Source organism: Leucopleurus acutus (genome assembly GCF_964270905.1).
Source record: "Leucopleurus acutus genome assembly, chromosome: 3".
Classification (NCBI taxonomy): Eukaryota; Metazoa; Chordata; class Mammalia; order Artiodactyla; family Delphinidae; genus Leucopleurus; species Leucopleurus acutus.
In genome coordinates, this window is record NC_139145.1 from 166,590,500 (window position 1) to 166,614,330 (window position 23,831).

Here is a 23,831-nt window from a genome sequence, read left to right on the forward strand (position 1 = left end):
ACCACCAGGGAAGTCCCTCATATATATATTTTTTAAATAACTCATGTTAATTTTTAAAAAGTCACTTTTTAAAGTAATCAGTAATGCAGTTCAACCCCACCAATAACAAATAAAACAAAACAAAAATTACGTTTGTTCTCCTGGTTATCTCCTTCTGAACAGGAAAAGAAAATGAAGAAAATCTCTCCTCTGGTTGGGATAGCATTTTCTCATAGGTTGATACTGAGCTGTGTTTTGAGGGGTGTGATAACCTGCTTACTGAAGACACTTTCATTTTACTTTTTTGATGCTTTTAAAAAATCTATGCAGAATACCAAGATCTAGTTTCCATGGTACATTTTCTGTGAGAAGAGCTCATTAGAGTAATTCATCAGGGCTTGTATGACTTAGAAATGGGTCCAACAGGAGGTAAACCAATACCACCAACCCATTTCATGTAGACCATTAAGCACATTAGGTGCTGAAGATCTTGTCAGCTCCCCTCCAGCCAGATTAAACCAACAAATTAAAAATGAAGGATGCCCGCATTGCCTGCGAATTTCCTGAGCTGCTTTATCAAGGCTTCCGCTGGGGTCCTGATTTGCCCTATTGCCTTCGACCAGCATGGAGGCATCCGAAGCAGAACAGGGACAGCCCTCTTGCTGACTCAGCGGCCACTGATCACTTCAGATTGATCTTCATATAATTGTCCCCAATTAGCAACCCCTAGGAACACATCATGGAACATTTATAAGTGAAAATAATGTTTCATTTAACAGGAAGCTTGAGTGAATGAAATATGGCAATGGGCTTAATTAGGGAGAGGAAAATTAGTGTGTTCAAGTCTGTAGGATAAGTAGAATTTAACAGTTGAAAAAGAGAGAGATTACTACATAGTGACATTAAAAAAAGTAGTACTTCTGGGAAAGGACAGATTTTCCTATGTGTGTGGACATCACCCTCACCCCCTACCCCACAGAGGAAACATTTTGCCCACTGCAGCCTTCCCTTGAATCAAGATATACACTGAGTTTTAGAAAAAAAAAAAAGGTTATATGTAAATTTAGATATACAGAAATGTAATAAAGGTTTTGTTGTTTTTATAAAAGGATTTGTCATGGTGCAACATTAGATAATAGGTACCCTTGAAGTATTTAATATTTGGGGCGACTGATAACTTAGCAGCCGATTAGTGAATGTTTCTATTCCAGTTGAGGTTGTACAAGTCAAAACATCCACTCAGGAGGTTACTTGCTTATTCCAGTGATGCTTTATGACAGAAGTATAATAAAAGTGTTAGCATTCCCTTTTTTCACAGTGCAGTTCTAAGACAAACTTCAGGGAGATAAAGGATACACTTAGAATACGAAGTGAATGTCCTACCTTTTACTGACTGTGCTCATCTCCATCTGTGAACGATTTTTTTGAGTACCAGGCACAGAACTTCCTATTTTGAAGTACAGAGGTGTGAGTGCTATTTGGTCTCTGTCCTCAAGGAGCTGACAATCTGGCAAAGACAAATATTAAAAACAAATCATCGTAGCATGTTTTGCTAAGTGATAAAGCTGCTCTGGGGTCTCCAGGGATGCAGAGCCTTGATCAGCCTAGACACCTAAGGCAGGTGGCTGAGACTGCCTTCTTAAGGTGGGTCACAGGGTCCTTGCAGACAGAGCGTGCTCTGCAAAGGAGTTTGCTTGGGTTTGATCTCACAGACAGTGGGAAACCACGGAAGGCTTTGGAACTAGGGATTGCCATGATCAGACTTCTGCTTTAGGATGTTGGTTTCAGTGAAATGGAGGATAATTGACTGGAGCAAGAAAAGACTGCAGACATGAAGAATAGGAGAGAGGCAGTTGGGTGGAGTGAATCAGGGAGAATTAGGGGGGATTGGTTGATGTTCTGTTTGTGCCCAGGACCTACATATACATTATCATTTTATCCTACAGAAGTAAGCTGAGGTAGCTCATGTGTAGAGCTGGCTATATAATCTGCAGCGCCCAGTGCAAAATGAACATTTAAAGCTTGTTGTTCAAAAAGCAGGAAGGGTGGACTTCCCTGGTGGCGCAGTGGTTAAGAATCCACCTGCCAATGCAGGGGATACGGGTTCGAGCCCTGGTCCGGGAAGATCCCACATGTCATGGGGCAACTAAGCCCATGCACCACAACTACTGAGCCTACACTCTAGAGCCCGTGTGCCACAACTACTGAGCCCGCGAGCCACAACTACTGAAGCCCGCGTGCCTAGAGCCTGTGCCCTGCAACAAGAGAAGCCACCTCAATGAGAAGCCCACACACCACAACGAAGAGTAGCCCCCGCTCACCACAACTAGAGAAAGCCCATGCTTAGCAGCAAAGACCCAACACAGCCAAAATATTAAAAAAAAAAAAAGCAGGAAGGGAAATGCCATTAAATGTACTAAAAAGATACTCAAGCTTTTTTCTTTCTTCCATGGTCTCTCTCTTGACTTGTCTTGATTTTTTTTTAATTTATTATTTAATGTCATTCTAAGTAGAGAATAATTAAAATTTCAAATTATTTCCATGCAATCTACCATTTATCTGTATATTTTGCAATGTCAGAGTTAAATACAAATACAAGAGCATGTAACTTGTATGCAGAATCACAGAAATTACACAATTCATATTTTATAGTCTATACATGCATATATTGGTATTTCATTCTTACCAAAACAGTAGAAACACTGCACCAATCTACCTCAGCTGGTTTTGTTTCACTTCTTAATATGAGTGTATTCTACCAAGTTCTCTTACTGAAGACTGAGGAAGGACTGGAAGGAAACAGAACTGTGGGTTGACACAACTTCCCTTTCCTCCTAGGTCATCATTTCCAGTATAAATAGTTGGCTAACCCAGGTGAATAATACGAGTAAGAAAGGGTTACTCTGTGATAAGGTTCCTTGATCATTCGTGCTTCTTGGAACATCATTGCCTTCTTCAATCAAAGGCAGTTCTGGTTCAGAGGGAGCATGGGGGCTCTTAGCCCACTTGCTGACTCGGTCATAAATGTAACACACTTACAGTGTGCTCTCCCCGAGTCTTATTCAACTCCCACAACACGTCATGGCCCCAGTAGGGCTGGATTGCAGTATTCACATATTACAAATGCTATGTGTGAATGAGGCAGCAGGGAACAGAGGAGTCTACTCATGCACGTGTTTCCTTGTCCTGTTAGATTTCACTTGCAAAACACACGTTCAAAGGTAGAATTATTGGGAGTTCCAAGATGGCGGCAGTAGAGAGTTAAACCAAGCTTGGGGTCCTCTGAGCGTGGAGCCCTATATTATTGCACAGGTCTCCGACCCATGAAGCTGGCCCTGATAGCATTATCTCAGTACAAGGGAGGAGACTGAGGTTAGAGAGGGGATATGACTTCGTCCATGTTCCTCTCTGGCAGGGGGAACTTGTGATGAGTTTAAAGAAAAAATTATTCCATGACACCTGTTAAGGAACAGTAAGGCAGACTTTATTCAAGGGGGGCTACCACAGTGGGTTTTGTCGTAGTGGGGAGAGAGTGGGCTCAACGCCAAACATAAGGAATAAAGGGAATTTATTGCTAAGGAACAGGGTGGGAGTCAGTGGATGGAAAATCACTAACAAAATATCAGGAGGAAGGGAGAAATTCTGGCTGAACAGACCTAACAGGATTCTTGCTGAAGGCAGGCCAAGGATCAGACCTCATCACCTGGGGGAGGAGGGTGGAGAATGAGGAACCTGACCAGATGTCAAGGGTGATCAGATATCGAGAGTGGGGGGTTCTGGTTGACCTGACTTAGCAGGATTCTTGCTACAACCGGACTTTGCGAAAAAAGACATGAGAACCCAAGATTGAGCCTAGTTGAAAAGAGAGTCCAGAGGAGCCAAACCCAAGTTTGGACAAGGAGAATGTCATCGTCCATGGGAAGACTTACTCCTGTCCTCTGGGTGAGAGATAACAAAACTTGAGTTTCAGGGGACATTTATAGTGGCGAATGGATAGGTAGAGGCTAAGGATCTTAAAAATGAGTTAGGGGAAGAAATGCTTTAAATATTTTGAGAGCCTTAGTAGATATTTCAATTCATTGCTTTTTAAACAATTTTATACATCTGACAGGGAGTACAATTGTTTAGTGACACGTCACATCCAAATCCTCATTCTTTCTTAAAAGGAGGAAAAATACAGCTGTCATGTGATGGCAAAATGAGAGAAGGTTTGGAGGCTGATCTAGCTTTTCAGTTTCAAATATCTGATGTTAAATGTTGGAAAGAAAGTGATTTTTTTAATGCATGATTTTTTTCCACTGCACTAAATATGGAGAGAAACGGCCAGATGTAATCACGTAGACCAGTTTCCAGGAGTCAGGGTGGGGGAAGGGGACCATGAAAGTCGATGGGCACTACTAGTCCCGCTATGAATTAGTGGGAGGTGACCTGCCAGGTGAGAGCCTAACTTGAATGAACTTGCTTCCCAGAGAGCCAGGTGAGCCTAACTTGAATGAACTTGCTTCCCAGAGGTGACCTGCCAGGTGAGAGCCTAACTTGAATGAACTTGCTTCCCAGAGAGCCAGTGAATTATATCGTTTGAGGTCTCTTAGACTCATGTAGAATGCATTAAGACCTATGCTTTGCTTTACTACTGTCGACCAAAATGCCATTTTTAATTTTCCTCAAAAGCATACAATGGTAGAAGTGAATGTGGGGATGAGCAGGAAGCTGAGATATAATGGATAAGTTTTCATTGAGAAGCAGCACAGTTCCTTGCATCTGATTGGCAGTGGGCAGTATGATTGGTATATTATGCTCCAGGGATAATGCCTTCATTTACAGAACAAAGCAGAAATGAGCCGAGAGCAGGGCCACTTGAGCTTTGCCTGTTAAGGATCGAGAGAACAAAAAGGATAATCACAAGTGGGTACTGGTGTGTTGTTTTCTTTTTCCTTCCTATTTACTCCATTATTCTCAATCTTCTTTTAATCCTAATTTAATTATTACATGAGAATAATTAACTGATTGCATGTAGAAAAATCCGTTCAGGGCAAAGAAATAAAGTGACACTGAACCATACCCCACTGAATTGTTTTTTACCTTTTTATTTTGAAATGATCATAGATTCATAGGAAGTTGCAAAATAAAATCCACAGAGAAGTGTACTATAACTTCTCCCAGTTCCTACCAATGGCAGCATTGTGCATGACTATATATGTAGCACAGTATCAAGACCAGGAAATTGACATTGGCACCATCCACAGATTTCCTCAGTTTTACATGCACTCACCTGTGCGTGCGTGTTTAGTTCTCTGCAATTTTATTACCTAAGTAGCTCCTGTAACCACTGCCACAATGAAGATTCAGGACTTTTCCATCACAAGGCCCCCTCCTGCTACCCCTGTTATAGCCACACCCACACTCATCCTCCCAAAGCCCTGATGACCATTAATCTGTTCTCCACTTCTATAATTTTGTTATTTTAAGAACGTTATTTATCTTCTTCCCTCAGCATAATGGCCATGAGATCTTTCCAATTGCTGCTTGTTACATATATCATAATTGGTTCCTTTTTATCGCTACCTATGTCTCCTTGGTATGGATGTATCAGCTTGTTTAACCACTCACATGTTGCAGGACATCTGGTTGCTTCTAGTTTGTGGAAATTATGAATAAACTACTATGAACATTTGTACACCCATTAAACGTTTGAACTGAACTTTCAAATGGTTTAAAGACCACTCACTACTGGTCGTAAGGAAGTAAAGATATGATGAGAGCTGTTCATGAATATTACATGGTTTCTTCTCTATAAGGGCACTAAAATTGAAATTTATTTTCACAAATCATCTGTTGGTACTCCAAGTCATAAAACAGAAGATTCAGGTTTGTCTTTCTTATAAAACAGGCAATGGTGATTTGCATAATTTTCCTTAAATATCTAAGGGGTGTTAGCTTCACTTATGTTAATAAAATTATATCAATTCCAGTCAAACCCAGTACCCAGGGTTTAACATATCTGCAATAGACCACACACTTATGCAGAAGAGCAGGTGAAAGAAAAACTATGAGTACATCAGTGTGTTTTAGAGGAAAGGAAAGGTGAGATGGACCCACATGCACATTCACACACACTCACACATAAACACACTTTTCACCCACTCACGCACACACAAGATCACCCGATCACAGGAAGCTAGGAAAACTTAAACCTAAACCCTCCTTTTGCCCAGTGATGTCCCCAGGTTAAGGTGCTCCCTTCACTGAGGGGACCCTAACAATGGGCATATTTCTGGGAAATTGAATGCAAAAGACTGAAACTTGGAACATCAGAGAACCTTGGTAGGGGCTCCACCTCTGTCAGCAAACACACCAACTAACCTTCTCTTGCCTAAGAAATCAGTTTTGAATTATCAGACTGCAAAATACAGAGACTTTCTGTTCACGCTCAGGATCAGTGAATAGGGCGTTCAGGTTAATCAGAGACCTAACTGTGAGTTACGATGAATACCAAAGGAGATTATTAATATAACAATGTATATAACACGGTAGTAAACACTGAGCATATAAACCACCAAAACTATTCAATGTTTGATGGTTTGGAAAGCATTTCAAAATATTATAAGATCTCAGAATCATTTGATTAACAGTATCCCTGGTCATCTGCAATTGCAATTTATATATTCCAATCTACGGAATGCTCACAGACAGAGATAATATAGTACTTTATTGCCTAGTGTGGCTGGCATTCAGAAATTTTGCTCCAACTACTGTAAAATTCTTGTGTACTAGTATAAGCATCTTAAAAAACACCTAGTCCGTGCGTGAGAAGTCTCCCAAAAGACTGCAGAGGGAAATATAACGTGAGAATTTTCTAGTTTATAATTCACCATTTGTTCTTTCTTCTGATATTGAATTTTACACATAATATGTCTATTGTAGTATAACTACAATCAACTCCAAAACTGTGAAAGCATTTCCAAAAGAGAAACTTGACAGTATGTCTTTCCCATGGTAAGAACTTGGCTTTATTTAGACAGTACATTTAGGGTGATTGAGCCTAGGGCTAATTCTTTCTGGTTGCTAGAAACTGCAGTATGTATTTGGAAGGCATCAAGACAACACAGAATTCCTGTTTGTTCCCCCTCGTTTCGCTCTAGCTGGCCAGCTCACAAACCTGACAGTGTTGTGGTGCCCTGTGATGAACACTGGGGCCATCTGTATCCAGGCCATGGCCTGGGAGCCTTACCACTTTGCGGTATCAGTTGCCTGGATAATTGGTCAGCCGCCACGTCCAACAAAATTAGCTTAGGAATATGAATTTCCCCTGCCTCAAACTAAAAAGAAATTACTAATAGCAATTTGGGTCTGATTCATTTTCTTCCAGGGTTTTGAAAATAGCAAATGGTCTTTATGCTTTTTATTATGGCAAGAACAGTAGTAGTTGTCAGGTGAGGCAGCCTGTGTGGGGTTTTTTAAGCCCTAGGAAAACCTAGGGTTTGAAAAGCAAGTCATCTTTCTTTGGAAATCACAGACTGCCTCTTCTCCTTCCCCAGTTTAGTGTGGAACAAAAAAAAAGGTAGACAATTTAAATTCTGCAAAGCCTGTAACATATTTGCGTGATAATATTCATTGGCCCCCAACACTGACAAGTGGGATTCTGTAAGATAACTTATTGAACTTTCAGTTCTATGAGTTATTCTCTCTCAGGCATCTATTCTTTTGCATGTGATAATGTTAGCTTCCTTTGTCTTGTTTTTTTTTTTTTAACATCTTTATTGGAGTATAATTGCTTTACAATGTTGCATTAGTTTCTGCTGTATAACAAAGTGAATCAGCTATATGCATACATATATCCCCATATCACCTCCCTCTTACGTCTCCCTCCCAGTCTTCCTATACCACCCCTCTAGGTGGTTGCAAAGCACCAAGCTGATCTCCCTGTGATATGCGGCTTCTTCCCTCTAGATATGTTTTACATTTGGTAGTGTATATATGTCCACGCCACTCTCTCACTTCTCCCCAGCTTACCCTTCTACCTCCCCGTGTCCTCAAGTCCATTCTCCACGTCTGTGTCTTTATTCCTGTCCTGCCCCAGGGTTCATCAGAACAATTTTTTTTTTTAGATTCCATATATATGTGTTAGCATACGGTATTTGTTTTTGTCTTTCTGACTTACTTCACTCTGTATGACAGACTCCACGTCCATCCACCTCACTACAAATAACTTAATTTTGTTTCTTTTAATGGCTGAATAATATCCCATTGTGTATATGTGCCACATCTTCTTTATCCATTCATCTGTCAGTGGACACTTAGGTTGCTTCCATGTCCTGGCTATTGTAAATAGAGCTGCAATGAACATTGTGGTACATGACTCTTTTTAAATTATGGCTGTCTCAACCCAGTAGTGGGATTGCTGGGTTGTATGGTAGTTCTACTTTTAGTTTTTTAAGGAACCTCCATACTGTTCTCCATAGTGGCTGTATCAATTTACATTCCCACCAACAGTGGAAGAGGGTTCCCTTTTCTCCACACCCTCTCCAGCATTTATTGTTTGTAGATTTTTTGATGATGGCCATTCTGACCAGTGTGAGGTGATATCTCATTATAGTTTTGATTTGCATTCCTGTAATGATTAGTGATGTTGAGCATCCTTTCATGTGTTTCTTGACAATCTGTATATCTTCTTTAGAGAAACGTCTATTTAGGTCTTCTGCACATTTTTGGATTGAGTTGCTTGTTCTTTTGATATTGAGCTGCACAAGGTGCTTGTATATGTTGGAGATTAATCCTTTGTCAGTTGCTTCATTTGCACATATTTTCTCCCATTCTGAGGGTTGTCTTTTTGTCTTGTTTATGGTTTCCTTTGCTGTGCAAAAGCTTTTAAGTTTCATTAGGTCCCATTTGTTTATTTTTGTTTTAATTTCTATTTCTCTAGGAGGTGAGTCGAAAAGCATCTTGCTCTGATTTATGTCATAGAGTGTTCTCCCTATGTTTTCCTCTAAGTGTTTTATAGTGTCTGGCCTCAAAACTCCATTTTGAGTTTATTTTTGTGTTTGGTGTTAGGAAGTGTTCTAATTTCATTCTTTTCCATGTAGCTGTCAAGTTTTCCCAGCACCACTTATTGAAGAGGCTGTCTTTTCTCCATTGTATACTCTTGCCTCCTTTATCAAAGATAAGGTGACCATATGTACATGGGTTTATCTCTGGGATTTCTATCCTGTTCCATTGATCTGTATTTCTGTTTTTGTGCCAGTACCATACTGTCTTGATTACTGTAGCTTTGTAGTATAGTCTGAAGTCTGGGAGCCTGATTCCTCCAGCTCTGGTTTTCTTTCTCAAGATTGCTTTGGATATTTGGGGTCTTTTGTGTTTCCATACAAATTGGGAAATTTTTTGTTTTAGTTCTGTGAAAAATGCCATTGGTAGTTTGATAGGGATTGCATTGAATCTGTAGACTGCTTTGGGTGGTATAATCATTTTCACAATGTTAATTCTTCCAATCCAAGAACATGGTATAACTCTCCATCTGTTTGTATCATTTTAAATTTCTTCCATCAGTGTGTTATAGTTTTCTGCATACTGGTCTTTTGTCTCCATAGGTAGGTTTATTCCTAAGTATTTCCTTCTTTTTGTTGCAGTGGTAAATGGGAGTGTTCCCTTCATTTCTCTTTCAGATTTTTCATCATTAGTGTATAGGAATGCAAAAGATTTCTGTGCATTAAGTTTGTATCCTGCTATTCTACCAAATTCATTGATTAGCTCTAGTAGTTTTCTGGTAGCATCTTTAGGATTCTCTATGTATAGTATCATGTCATCTGCAAACAGTGACAGTTTTACTTCTTTTCTCACTTGGATTCCTTTTATATATTTTTCTTCTCTGATTGCTATGGCTAAAACTTCCAAAACTATATTGAATAACAGTGGTGAGAGTGGACAACCTTGTCTTGTTCCTGATCTTAGAGGAAATGGTTTCAGTTTTTCACCATTGAGAACGATACTGACTGTGGTTTTGTCATATATGGCCTTTATTATGTTGAGGTAGGTTCCCTCTATGCCTACTTTCTGGAGAGTTTTTATCATAAATGGGTGTTGAATTTTGTCGAAAGCTTTTCTGCATCTATTGAGATGATCATATGTTTTTTTTTTTTCTCCTTCAATTTGTTAATTTGGTGTACCACATTGACTGATTTGCATATGTTGAAGAATCCTTGCATTCCTGGGGTAAACCCCACTTGATCATGGTGTATGATCCTTTTAATGTGCTGTTGGATTCTGTTTGCTAGTATTTTGTTGACGATTTTTGCATCTATGTTCATCAGTGCTATTGGCCTGTAGTTTGCTTTCTTTCTGACATCATTGTCTGGTTTGGTATCAGGGTGATGGTGGTCATGGTGCTAGAATGAGTTTGGGAGTGTTCCTCCCTCTGCTATATTTTGGAAGAGCTTGAGAAGGATAGGTTTTAGCTCTTCTCTAAATGTTTGATAGAATTCACCTGTGAATCCATCTGGTCCTAGGCTTTTATTTGTTGGAAGATTTTTAATCGCAGTTTCAATTTTGGTGCTTCTGATTGGTCTGTTTATATTTTCTGTTTCTTCCTGGTTCAGTCTTGGAAGGTTGTTCTTTTCTAAGAATTTGTCCATTTCTTCCAGGTTGTCCATTATATGTCCATATAGTTGCTTGTGGTGATCTCTCATGATCCTTTGTATTTCTGCAGTGTCAGTTGTTACTTCTTCTTTTCATTTCTAATTCTGCTGATTTGAGTCTTCTCCCATTTTTTGTTGATGAGTCTAGCTAATTGTTTATCAACTTTGTTTATCTTCTCAAAGAACCAGCTTTTAGTTTTATTGATCTTTGCTACTGATCTTCATTTCTCTTTCATTTATTTCTGATCTGATCTTTATGATTTCTTTCCTTCTGCTAACTTTGGGATTTTTTGTTCTTCTTGCTCTGATTGCTTTGGGTGTAAGGTTAGGTTGTTTATTTGAGATTTTTCTTGTTTCTTGAGGTAGGATTGTATTGCTATAAACTTCACTCTTAGAACTGCTTTTGCTGCATCCCATAGGTTTTCGGTCATCTTGTTTTCATTGTCATTTGTTTCTAGGTATTTTTTGATTTCCTCTTTGGTTTCTTCAGTGCTCTCTTGGTTATTTAATAGCGTATTGTTTAGCCTCTATGTGTTTGTATTTTTTACAGTTTTTTTCCTGTAATTGATGTCTAGTCTCATAGCATTGTGGTCAGAAAAGATACTTGATACGATTTCAATTTTCTTAAATTTACCAAAGCTTGACTTGTGACCCAAGATATGATCTATCCTGGAGAATGTTCCATGAGCACTTGAGAAGAAAGTGTATTCTGTTGTTTTTGGATGGAATGTCCTATGAATATCAAATAAGTCCATCTTGTTTAATGTGTCATTTAAAGCTTGTGTTTCCTTATTTATTTTCATTTTGGATATCTGTCCATTGGTGAAAGTGGGGTGTTAAAATCCCCTACTATGATTGTGTCAATTTCCCCTTTCATGGCTGTTAGCATTTGCCTTATATATTGAGGTGCTCCTATGTTGGGTGCATAAGTATTTACAATTGTTATATCTTCTTCTTGGATTGATCCCTTGATCATTATGTAGTGTCCTTCTTTGTCTCTTGTAGTAGTCTTTATTTTAACATATATTTTTTCGGATATGAGAATTGCTACTCCAGCTTTCTTTTGATTTCCATTTGCATGGAATATCTTATTCCATCCCCTCACTTTCAGTCAGTATATGTCCCTAGGTCTGAAGTGTGTCTATTGTAGACAGCATATATACGGGTCTTGTTTTTGTATCCATTCAGCGAGTCTGTGTCTTTTGATTGGAGCATTTAATCCATTTAACTTTAAGGTAATTATCGATATGTATGTTCCTATTACCATTTTCTTAATTGTTCTGGGTTTGTTTTTGTAGGTCTTTTCCTTCTCTTGTGTTTCCTGCTTAGAGAAGTTCCTTTAGCATTTGTTGTAAAGTGGTTTGGTGGTGCTGAATTCTGTTAACTTTTGCTTGTCTGTAAAGGTTTTAATTTCTCCATCGCATCTGAATGAGATCCTTGCTGCATAGAGTAATCTTGGTTTTAGGTTTTTCTGTTTCATCACTTTAAATATATCCTGCCACTCCCTTCTGGCTTGCAATGTTTCTGCTGAAATTTCAGCTGTTAATCTTATGGTATTTCCCTTGTATGTTATTTGTTGCTTTTCCCTTGCTGCTTTTGATATTTTTTCTTTGTATTTAATTTTTGATAGTTTGATTATTATGTGACTTGCTGTGTTTCTCCCTGGATTTATCCTGTACGGGTCTCTCTGTATTTCCTGGACTTAAGATTGATTATTTCCTTTCCCATGTTAGGGAAGTTTTCAACTATAATCTCTTCAAATATTTTCTCAGTCCCTTTCTTTTCTCTTCTGCATCCCCTATAATTTGAATATTGGTGCTTTTAATGTTGTCCCATAGGTCTCTGAGACTGTCCTCCATTTTTTTCATTCTTTTTTCTTTGTTCTGCACCCTGGCAGTTATTTCCACCATTTTATCTTCCAGCTCATTTATCTGTTCTTCCACCTTAGTTGTTCTGCTATTGATTCCTTCTAGAGTATTTTTGATTTCAGTAATTGTGTTGTTCACCACTGTTTGTTTGCTCCTTAGTTCTTCTAGATCCTTGTTAAATGTTGCTTTTATTTTCTCCATTCTGTTTCTGAGATTTTGGATAATCATTACTATCATTACTCTGAATTCTTTTTCAGGTAGGTTGCCTATTTCATCTTCATTTATTTGGTCTTGTAGGTTTTTTCCTTGCTCCTTTGTCTGTAACATATTATTTTGTCATTTCAATTTTTTTTGTTTTTTTGATGGGTGGTGCTCTCTTCCTGTCTTACTGGTTGTTTGGCCTGAGACATCCAGCACTGGAGTTTGCAGGCTGTTGGATAGAGCCAGCTTTTGGTGCTGAGATGAGGAACTCTGGGAGGCCTCACTCTGATTAATATTCCCTGGGGTCGGAGGTTCTCTGTTAGTCCAGCGGTTTGGACTCGGAGCTCCCACCAAAGGAGCTCGGGCCCGACCTCCAGCCTGGGAACCAAGATCCTGCAAGATTCGTGGCACAGTTAAGAAAAAAAAAAAAAGAAAGAAAAAAATGAGGAGTACAGTATCAAGGAATAACAAACAAAATAAAATTAGAAAGATAAAAAATATAGTAGGAAAAATAAAACTGTAATTGAAACAACTGGTTGCTGGGTGTTCCTCCTGTCCCCTTAGGTATCCATGGTACCCCACCTGTGCCTGGTAGGTGCCCTAGTTGTGCGGAGACGCAAATTCCACGTCGTCCTATTATCCCATCTTGACTCTGCCCTCCGCTTACTTCGTTTTTAATCTCTCCTGTGTTCCCAGCACTGTTTTATGGGTTTTACATACATTACACACTTAACTTTTACAAGATCCTGCTCAATGTTATGTAATAACTTAAGTCGGAAAAGAATTTGAAAAAGAAAAGTACATGTATATGTATAACTGAATGGCTTTGCTGTACACCTGAAACTAACACAACATTGTTAATCAACTATACTCCAATATAAAATTAAAAAGTTTAAAAAAATTAACTTAAATTAAAAAAATACAAGATCCCTATGGGGAAATTTCTAGTAATAGCCCCATTTTACAAATAGGGAAACTAAGACTCGGAGAAAGTGACGTGCTCAAGGTCCCATGGACCTGTGTGCAGTAGTGCCTGAACACACCTGTTCCTGAGTGGTCCTTCCTGCTTTTTGTGCTTAGTGTTCCATCCCCCATGAGAATGCCAAAACATGGGGATCTGTCACTGTGTCTCTCTGTCTGCAAGCCCAAAGTCATGGTGAGCACTCATCTAGGGTTTGTGGTGGACGTTGTTATACATTTTCTCCAGGACTGGGTGTGACCGAGAGCCTAGACATGGTCACACCATTCCTGGGTATTTCCTTAATGTCCCCTGTTCCCATTTCCCCATGTCTGTCCCCATTTTGACCCTCCCACAGTGTCTGCAGTGTATGCTAAGGGATGAAATAGATGAGAATAAGCCAGAATCTAGAAACCATAGAAACCATTTGAACAGTATATAATAAAATAGGACACAGTTGCATCCTTACTCAACATGTGCCAGGTCCTGATCACTTAATACATAAATCACTTGATATTAACTCATTTCTTTAAGCCTCAAAATGTCTCCATTTAGGCCCAGAGAGTTTAAGTAACTTGCCAGAAGTGTCCTATATAGGACAGAGCTGGAGGGAGTCTGGCCTTTGAGCCCACACACCTGGACACCATGCACACAGCCTCCTAGTTTGGGAGCTTTGTGGTCCTATGACTACCCACTGTATCCCTGTAAACATTATTATAATAGCTGTAAAATTACATGTTGATGAAAATAGTTAAAGCAGGTAGAAGATACGTGACTTAAGAAAGAAATAAACATTCTAATTGCACAGTGGAGATATTATGACCTTCATTTGGGAATATATCACAGATACTTATAGAGACTAGAAGGCAATAGACGGAAAGGAAGTCAGCTCTGCAGAAAGTTCTCGAGGAAGCGTGGTTACTCACCAACCAAACTAATAAAGGTTGGATACAGAACACTAAAGTGCAAAGGCAACAGCAGCCTAAACAGAGCTCCAGAGGTACCACTTCTCACTATTTTTTCTAAATATGTTTTATTTCCACGGTATTCGAGACCCGACCAAGCTCATTTGATTTTGCCACCGATGCCTAGTTTTGTGATATGGCTGCATGCAAAAGCCATATACCAAAAAAGACTTTATGTCATAATACAGTTTCAGGTCATATGGACATCATAAATATAAAGCCCTTTGTTCCTGTGACCTGAGGATCGAACATCAGTTTGGAAACAGTTTACTGCACATTAGTTTCTCTGCCTTATGTTTTAGGTACATCGCTTAACTTGAAAGCCAACTAACCAAAAACTCATAGTTTCTTTCTTTATTTCATTTTGAACGACATTGTGAGCAGTAGCATGCCACACGATACAGTGCAGGGATTGATGCCTTGGACATCAAAAAGTTGAAAAAGAAAATAAGAAAATGTATTTGAGCAGGTTCATAACAGACAGAGTAGCTGTAGTAATGGTTTGCTTTGTGCCTTTTCCTGACGTTAAGAAAACTCTCTGAACTTTCTTATTAATTAATTAGAAATGGCCCACAGGTGGATAAGGAGACTATCATGCTAAATATGATGAGGGTGAAAATCACTTCTTGAGGAACTCAAAGGTTATTCTTTGGTTTAAACTAGATTTCCCCCCCCCACCTCATCCCCTCAGAACTTGAAAGTTATTGTTTGCTTACTTGAAATGTTCAAAGTATGTCAGACTTGAGCCACAGTAAAAGTGATGCTGTCATTTTTCTCATGTGCACAATAGAGGAAAAAAGTAATTATATTCAAAACCATTATTTTTCCTCTATTATTTATACTTATAAATTTCAGAATTGTTTTGCATCATTTGAGTTTCAACTATGAGTGACTCCAACAATGATGAGAATATGATGTAGAATTGAATCACAAGGTTTTATGAAAGCATTTAACTAAACGTTTCTAAATGTAAGATTCGTGATTTCCCTATTTCAAGCATCAGAGACATTCTTAAAGTAGTGTTAACATTTTCCCTTTTTTTTCATAACATAAAAACATAGAGATAGGTCTTCCCTGATGACGCAGTGGTTGAGAGTCCGCCTGCCGATGCAGGGGACACGGGTTCGTGCCCCGGTCCGGGAAGATCCCACATGCCGTGGAGCGGCTGGGCCCGTGAGCCATGGCCGCTGAGCCTGCGCGTCCGGAGCCTGTGCTCCGCAACGGGAGAGGCCACAACAGTGAGAAGCCCGCGTAACACAACAAAACGAAAACAAACCAACAAAAAACCCCAAAAAAAACCATAGAGATAAAAGTGAAATTCCCTTTTTGCCCCTCCTTAGACTTATTTCTCTCTTTTCTCCCCCAGAGGCCACCACCATCATGAATTTGGGTGTATCTTTTTTTGTTTTGTTTTGCGGTACGCGGGCCTCTCACTGTTGTGGCCTCTCCCGTTGCGGAGCACAGGCTCCGGACGCGCAGGCTCAGAGGCAATGGCTGACTGGCCCAGCCGCTCCGCAGCCTGTGAGATCTTCCCAGACCGGGGCACGAACCTGTGTCTCCTGCATCGGCAGGCGGACTCTCAAACACTGCGCCACCAGGGAAGCCCTGGTTGCATCTTTTTAATCCATGTTTGTTTGATCTCTGTCTCACACACATATATGTGTGTGTGTGTGTGTTTGTATTTATACACAATATTATTTAGTCAGTATTTTAAATATTTTCATAACTGGAGTCCTGCAGTACACGTCCTATGTGTAATTTACATTTTCCACTCTTATTTCACTTTTGAGCCTGACCCATGTTGATACATTGAGTATCTGGCTAATTTGTTTTACTTGCCAAATAGTGTTTATTGCATATTTTGTCATATATGATTTGGAATCATATTATTATATTTATCCATTCTCCTATTGCTGATAACTTAGGTCATTTCTCTTGTTTTGCTACTGCCAACATAGAGGCATGAACAGTCTTGTACAAGTCTCCTGGGCACAGGTGCACAGGTTTTTCTCAAGGCTCTACCAAGAAGCAGAACTGCTGGATGATTGGGCATTTGCTCATAAAGCATTATCAGGTCTTGACTGATAGCTCACCCAAGTGTTTCACTAATTTACTCTCCCACATACAATGTATGAGAGTTCATATTTCCTCATCTCCTCTTCAACACTTAGTACAGTCAGACTTTCTAATTGTTTTACAGCCTATGAAGTATAAAGAGGTATCTTTCTATTTCTATTCTTTCAATTCCTAATAGGGTTGAGTATCTTTTAATGTGTTTGGTGACCATAAATTCCTGATTTTTCTGCTCTGCAGCTGCTTTACATATATTTGTTGACCTCTCTTCTATCTGATCATTTAATCTCTATTTCATTGATTTGTAGGAGTTATTTATTTGTTCTGGAAACTAACCCTTTGTAAGCTGTATGCATTGCAAATATCTTCTCTCAGGATGTGGCTTGTTTTTTCAACTTGGTTTCTGGTGTTTATGTTTTCATTTTTAATTGCATAGGAGTTCAACTTTTGTGCCAAGTGTGTGAATAGAATATTAGTTCAGAATGTGGCCTCTAGAACCAGATGGCCAGGGTCACAATCCTGGCTTAATTATTTGCTGGCTGTGGGATCTCCAGCAACTTCCTTAAGCACTTTTTAACCTTACCTTAGTTTCATTATCAATAAAATGGGAAAATATCACCTCTCTCAAAAGTTTTGTCATGAAGATTAACTATAAACCAGTTAGAATATTGCCTGTTGTAATGTGAGAGCTATCTATGCATTAGCTACTAGGATTTTTGCTTGTGATACATTGTTTTAAAAATTCGTTCCTGGGCACCACAGTGGCTTTGGGACAAGTGCCTGCGTGTGGCCACATCTGCAGGAAAAGAGTGTTTCCTGTCTGTACCCTGACATCTGAGGAGAGGCGCTGCCGACTTTTTTTTTTTAACATCTTCATCGGAGTGTAATTGCCCCACGATGCTGTCTCTGCTGCACAACCAAGTGAATCAGCCACATGTATACATGTGTCCCCATATCCCCTCCCTCTTGCGTCTCCCTCCCACCCTCCCTATCCCACCCCTCTAGGTGGTCTCAAAGCACCGAGCTGATCTCCCTGTGCTATGCAGCTGCTTCCCACTAGCTCTCTATTTTATGTTTGGTAGTGTATATATGTCCACGCCACTCTCTCACTTCGTCCCGCACTGACAACTTTTATCCAGGATTTTTTTTTCTTAAATAGCAGCATGGAATCTTCCTTTTCTAGAGGCTCCCATGTGGTTTACCCTCTATTTTCTCAGGTTTTAATTCTAGAAGGAAGAAAGTTTCCACTTGCTACTATAACCATGATTCCACTGAACTGGAAGTGAAAGCTGCCACTCAAGAACTTCAGATTCCTCATGCTTCTGGAACAACAGGCAAAGGAGGGAATTATGGTGTTAGCTGGCATAATTGATCCTGATTACCAAGTGGAAATTGGTCTACTATTCCAAAATGGAGGAGGGTAACCTGGCATATGAGCACTTCTGCTACTTGAAATAAGTCACAAATTAAGTGAGTGGCAGGATTCTACTTCCCATTAAAAAAAAAAAAAAAAAGGCTGTAAAGAGGATGTCTTCTCTTTCCTTCTCCCTAGCTGTGGGGATGTTTTTGTTTTTGTTTTTGTTTTTGTTTTTGCGGTACGTGGGCCTCTCACTGTTGTGGCCTCTCCCTTTGCGGAGCACAGGCTCCGGACGCGCAGGCTCAGCGGCCATGGCTCACGGGCCCAGCCGCTCCACGGCATGTGGGATCTTCCTGGACCGGGACACGAACCCGCGTCCCCTGCATCGGCAGGCGGACCCTCAACCACTGCACCAGCAGGGAAGCCCCTGTGGGGATGTTTTAAGTTTAGTCAGCTGGATGCCTCCACATGGGACTTCAAGCTTGACCTGGTGACACAAAGAACCTGAAACAGTTGGAGATTTTTAGCGTGGTAGCAGCAGAACCAAGTGGTTTCCCATTCATACTGCTCCTGGGGCCTGACCTCGGCTGTGCTTTCAGCTGCCTGACCTCTTCACTCTTGCACACTTTTCATGGTTGGTGTTTCAGCTTTCTTGTCAGTTTTGTGAGGTCCCAGAAATCCTTCCAATAAATTTCTTTTTTTTGCTTAAAAAAAAAAGTCTTTCCTAGCACTACCAGTCTTACGTGTATATTATGTGTATGTTTAAAAGGTAAATGTTACTTATGATAGTTTTTGTTATAAATATATATATATATTTTCTCATAATAACTGAGTTCTGAAACTTATACAAAGTTATGTTTAAATATAGACTAATCTAAATTACATTTACATTTTTATTAATTTTAATTCTTTAGAAACTATTTCTATTTAAAGAAATAGAATTTCAGTAGTGAAAGCAAACTTTATTTCCTGAATTTGAACATGCATGAAAGTTACAACAACCTCAGAAGTGACTTTTATGTTATATTAAATTGAATAATATAACTGAGAGAAAGCCACAAGTAATTCCTAAACACCTGAAATAAGAGTGTGTGAGACATAGGCATGATTTGTGTTTATTGAATGAATAAAGAGTTTGCTTTTTATAAAAGCATCCACCTTAGAACAGTCTTTAAGAAAAAGAATCAGGGTTTCCCTGGTGGTGCAGTGGTTGAGAGTCCGCCTGCCGATGCAGAGGACACAGGTTCGTGCCCTGGTCCGGGAAGATCCCACATGCCGCGGAGCAGCTGGACCTGTGAGCCATGGCCGCTGAGCCTGTGCGTCCGGAGCCTGTGCTCTGCAGCGGGAGAGGCCACAACAGTGAGAGGCTCGCTTACCGCAAAAAAAAGAAAAAAAAAAAAGAAAAAGGATCAAATGCACAAAATATGCAGTTGTATAGAATCCCCTAACAGAGAGAGTAAAGTGTGCACTTAGAGGAAATAAAATCTAAACCCAGTTTCTCTTGGGACTTCTATTTTCTGTGATCAGTCATACTTTTCATGCAGTTTAACTGTGCTAAAGGAATCAGGAAACCATTTAAGTGATTAGTGCTCTTTGTCTACTCAAAAGGAGGATGCTCATGCTTTGAGAACATAGTTTCATATTCAGTGTCAGTGTTATTTTTTCAATTTTAATAAAAAATGTTCCTTCTTGTTTCTGTTGCACATAAAATCGAAACACTTTTGAAAGAGACAAACAAAAAGTAAATATTATTTAACAGTGTGTTGTGTAGTTCTGTATATAAAATCACCCATTATGGTGGATGAGTGGATAAATCTCAAAGGATGCGTGAAAGTGGTGGCGCCACCTTGTTTGTGCCAGGTGACCCAGGACATTGTCTTCCAGCTCTAAGCTGTGGGAATGAAAGATGGAGAAGTAGAAAATGCCTTATGAGCTCAAATAATGGCACATTTCTGTATTAGTCAGTGTGACATTTATTCTACCAAAACAAACAACCCTCCAACTTCAGAGTTTCAGCGAAACAGTGGTTTATTTCTCACTTGTGTTGTGTCTTCTCTGGGTTGGTGGAAATCTTCCCTTCGCACGGTTACTTAGAGACCCACCCCAACTCAGGGCTTAACAAGGGAGTGCATGGAGATCGCATACCTGCCCTTCTGTGCTTGGGGAAGGAGGTGGCACGTGCCCCCATCTACGTGCAAGGGGGCAGGGAAGCGTGCTCTTCAATGTGCCTTGAAGGAGAAGAGAACAGGGCTTTGATGAGACATGGGAGAAGCTTCCAGTGACTTGGGTATTCTTATTGTTTCAAGTGGGAAGTAACAAGTGTGTTTCCCTCCATGACTTTTTTTTTGTTTTCACTGAATGGAGGATTCTTTAAATTCTGTGGTGCTTTACAATTTTCAAAAGTTTCAGACACATGATTTTATATAATTCTGTAATAACCCTTTTTTCCCTCTACCCCTTTCTTACCCCTCCCTTCTTCCCTCTCCCCACTGGTAACCACTAGTTTGTCCTCTACACCTGTGGGTCTGCTTTTTTCCTGTTCTCTAGTGTGTTGGGTTTTTTTTTTTTTTTTTAGATTCCACCTATAAGTGATATTTTACAGTATTTGTCTTTCTCTGTCTGACTTTTTTTTTTTTTTGCGGTACACGGGCCTCTCACTGTTGTGGCCTCTCCCGTTGCAGAGCACAGGCTCCAGACACACAGGCTCAGAGGCCATGGCTCACGGGCCCAGCCGCTCCGTGGCATGTGGGATCTTCCTGGACCAGGGCACGAACCCGCATCCCCTGCATCAGCAGGCAGACTCTCAACCACTGCGCCACCAGGGAAGCCCTGTCTGACTTATTTCATTTAGCATAATGCCCTCTAAGTCCATCCATGTTGCTGCAAATGGCAAAATTTCCTTCTTTTGTATTGCTGAGTAGTATTCCATTATATATCATATCTTCTTTATCCATTCATCTGCTGATGGACACCTCAGTTGCTTCCATAGCTTGGCAATTGTAAACAATGCTGCTATGAACATTGGAGTGCACTATCTTTTCAAAATAGTGGGGTGTTTTTTGGATATATACCCAGGAGTGGAATTGCTGGCTCATATGTAGTTCTGTTTCTAGTTTTTTGAGAAACCTCCATACTGTTTTCCACAATAACTGCAGCAATTTACATTCCCACCAACAGTGTACAAGGATTCCCTTTTTTCCACATCCTTGCCAACATCTATTATTAGTGTTCTTTTTGATGATAGCCATTCTGACAGGTGTGAGGTGATATCTCATTGTGGTTTTGATTTGCATTTCCCTGATGACTAGCAATATTGAGCATCTTTTCATGTGCCTGGTGGCCATCTGCATTTCCTCTTTGAAAAAAATGTCTATTCAGTTCTTTTGCCCATTTTTTAATTGGGTTGTTTATTTTTTTGATATCGAGTTGTATGAGCTATTTGTATATTTTGGAATTAAGCCCTTTTTGGTCATATCATTTGCAAATACCTTCTCCCATTCAGTAGGTTGTGTTGTCATTTTGTCGATGGTTTCCTTTCTTGTGGAAAAGCTTTTAAGTTTAATGAGGTCTCATTAGTTTATGTTTACTTTTGTTTCCTTTGCTTTAGGATATGGATCCAATAAAAAAAATATTGCTGAGATTTATGTCAAAGAGTGTTCTGCCTACGTTTTCCTCTATGAGTTTTATAGTATCTGGTCTTACTCCAGTTTGAGTTTATCTTTGTAAATGATGATAGAGAATGTTCTAATTTCATTCTTTTACATGTAGCTGTCCAGTTTTTCCAGCACCACTTATTGAAGAGACTGTATTCTCTCCATTGTATATTCTTGCCTCCTTTGTCATAGATTAATTGACCAAAAGTGTGTGGGTTTATTTCTGGACTCTTTATTCTATTCCATTGATCTATATGTGTGTTTTTGTGCCAGTACCATACTCTTTTGATTACTAGAGCTTTGTAGTGTAGTCTGAAGACAGGGAGCCTGATTATTCCAGCTCTGTTCTATGACTTTTGGAGTTGGACAGATTAGTTTAAATCCCTGCTGAGTTCCTTATGATGTGTGTGGTCAAGTTATTTAACATCAATAAGCCAGTTATTCCCCATCCACCAAAAGATGTTAATGATTGTTGTGAATTAGCAGAGCCTTGGTGTACAGTAAGTACTCAGCAAAGGACTGAACTGGTAAAAGGAATGTAGTAGCATAGAGATAGTAGTAAATCTTGAAGGATATAGCATGAGAATATTTTTACTGTATCAGAAGAATACTGTATTGGCTTCCTTGGGCTGCCATAACAAATTACTACAACTGAGTGGCTTAAAATAAAAGACATTTATTATCTCACAGTTTGGGAGTCCAGAAGTTCAAAATCAAGTTCTGTCGACAGGGCTATGTTCCCTAGGAAGGCTAAAGGGGAGGAGTTTTTCTTAACTCTTCCAGGTTCTGCTGGCTCCAGACATTCCTTGGCTTAAAGATGCATAACTCCAGTCTCTTCCTCTGCCTCTGACCTTCTCCTCTGCATCTTTCTCCTCTAAGGATCTTTCTTAATGACACTTGTCATTGGATTTAGGATGATCTTATCTGAAGATCTTTAACTTAATTATATCTGTGAAAACCCTTTTCCAATAAGTAACCATTCACAATTTCTAGGGATTTGGTGTGGACATATCTTTTGCGGGGGAAGGGCACCATTCAACTCACTACAATTATGAAAGCATTTTCCACCCCTATATTAAATGCCACTTACTAAGTGAACATGCTTTGTAATTTTTAAAATATTAATTATAGGATTACATTTCTGTTTTAAGTGTTAAACTTCGCAGTTAGACCTTACTACTTTATCATGCTATATCTTTTTGAAGCAAGAAGTTGCATTGGACTGCATTTGTAATGTTATCGTTTCATGTATCAATTGTCTATAGCTCTCATCATTGCAAAACCATTTTCCACTTTTCTAAAATGGATTGGCTGAGAAGAAAGATAGCCTAAAAAAGTCATATGTCTCTTAAGGGACTACTCTTATATTCATGTATATCAATCATGGCTATTCTGAATGCTGATTTATACCAGAATTTCCTTTTCCCCCAGCAAATGTATTCAGAAGCCATCTCTAAGGTACAGATTAAAGCTCTAAAACCTGCTTGCTGTTGTGAAACTGATGAGCTATTCATAGAAGCTGCTTGATCAGAGTAAAAGATCTAGTGAAATAAGGGTAGAAAGTCATTCTCAAAATGATACCTGTGTGTAATTGGCCTCTAGATTTCTCACAAATTATTGACATATTAAAAAAGGGTATGTTGGAACTATTCGCATATATAATGAAAGAGCTGTTCATATTTAGAAATTTTAAATTTATTTATGTATTTTAATAAATCATTCAGAATAAATTTATGTGCCTACATCATTACAATCTGCACAGTATCTTTGGCATATCATTTAGATGAGCAACCCTTTCTACCTGGGTCATTTTATAAGATGTACTTATAAAGTGAGAATTTGGGAACTGTATATTCAATTGGTGTAAAGTGTTAAAACTTTTATATTACTTAATTTAAAATATAATAAACAGCTGAAAGGAACTCCTTATATGATATGTCTAGAAGAAGGTATAGATTTATTTTATCTCTTTATAATGAAAATGGAGAAAGTTATTTCTTTGTTAGAATACCTTACAAAGTCTACATGAAACTATTCAGATTTGTATTTTAAAATGAGTAAAGTTGAATAGAACTGTATGTATATAGAAATTATTGTAAGGAATGAGTATGATATGTTGGGATTTGTAAAAAATGAGCTGTTCTTC

General features: G+C 39.2%; 1 protein-coding gene across 2 annotated transcripts in view; it reads left to right on the top strand.

Moving 5' to 3' along the window:
* CTNND2 (catenin delta 2) overlaps positions 1–23,831 on the top strand; it is a gene marked incomplete at its 3' end in the record, with an annotated part of 926,199 nt that overhangs the window by 465,073 nt on the left and 437,295 nt on the right. The gene's annotated exons all lie outside the window — the stretch shown is intronic.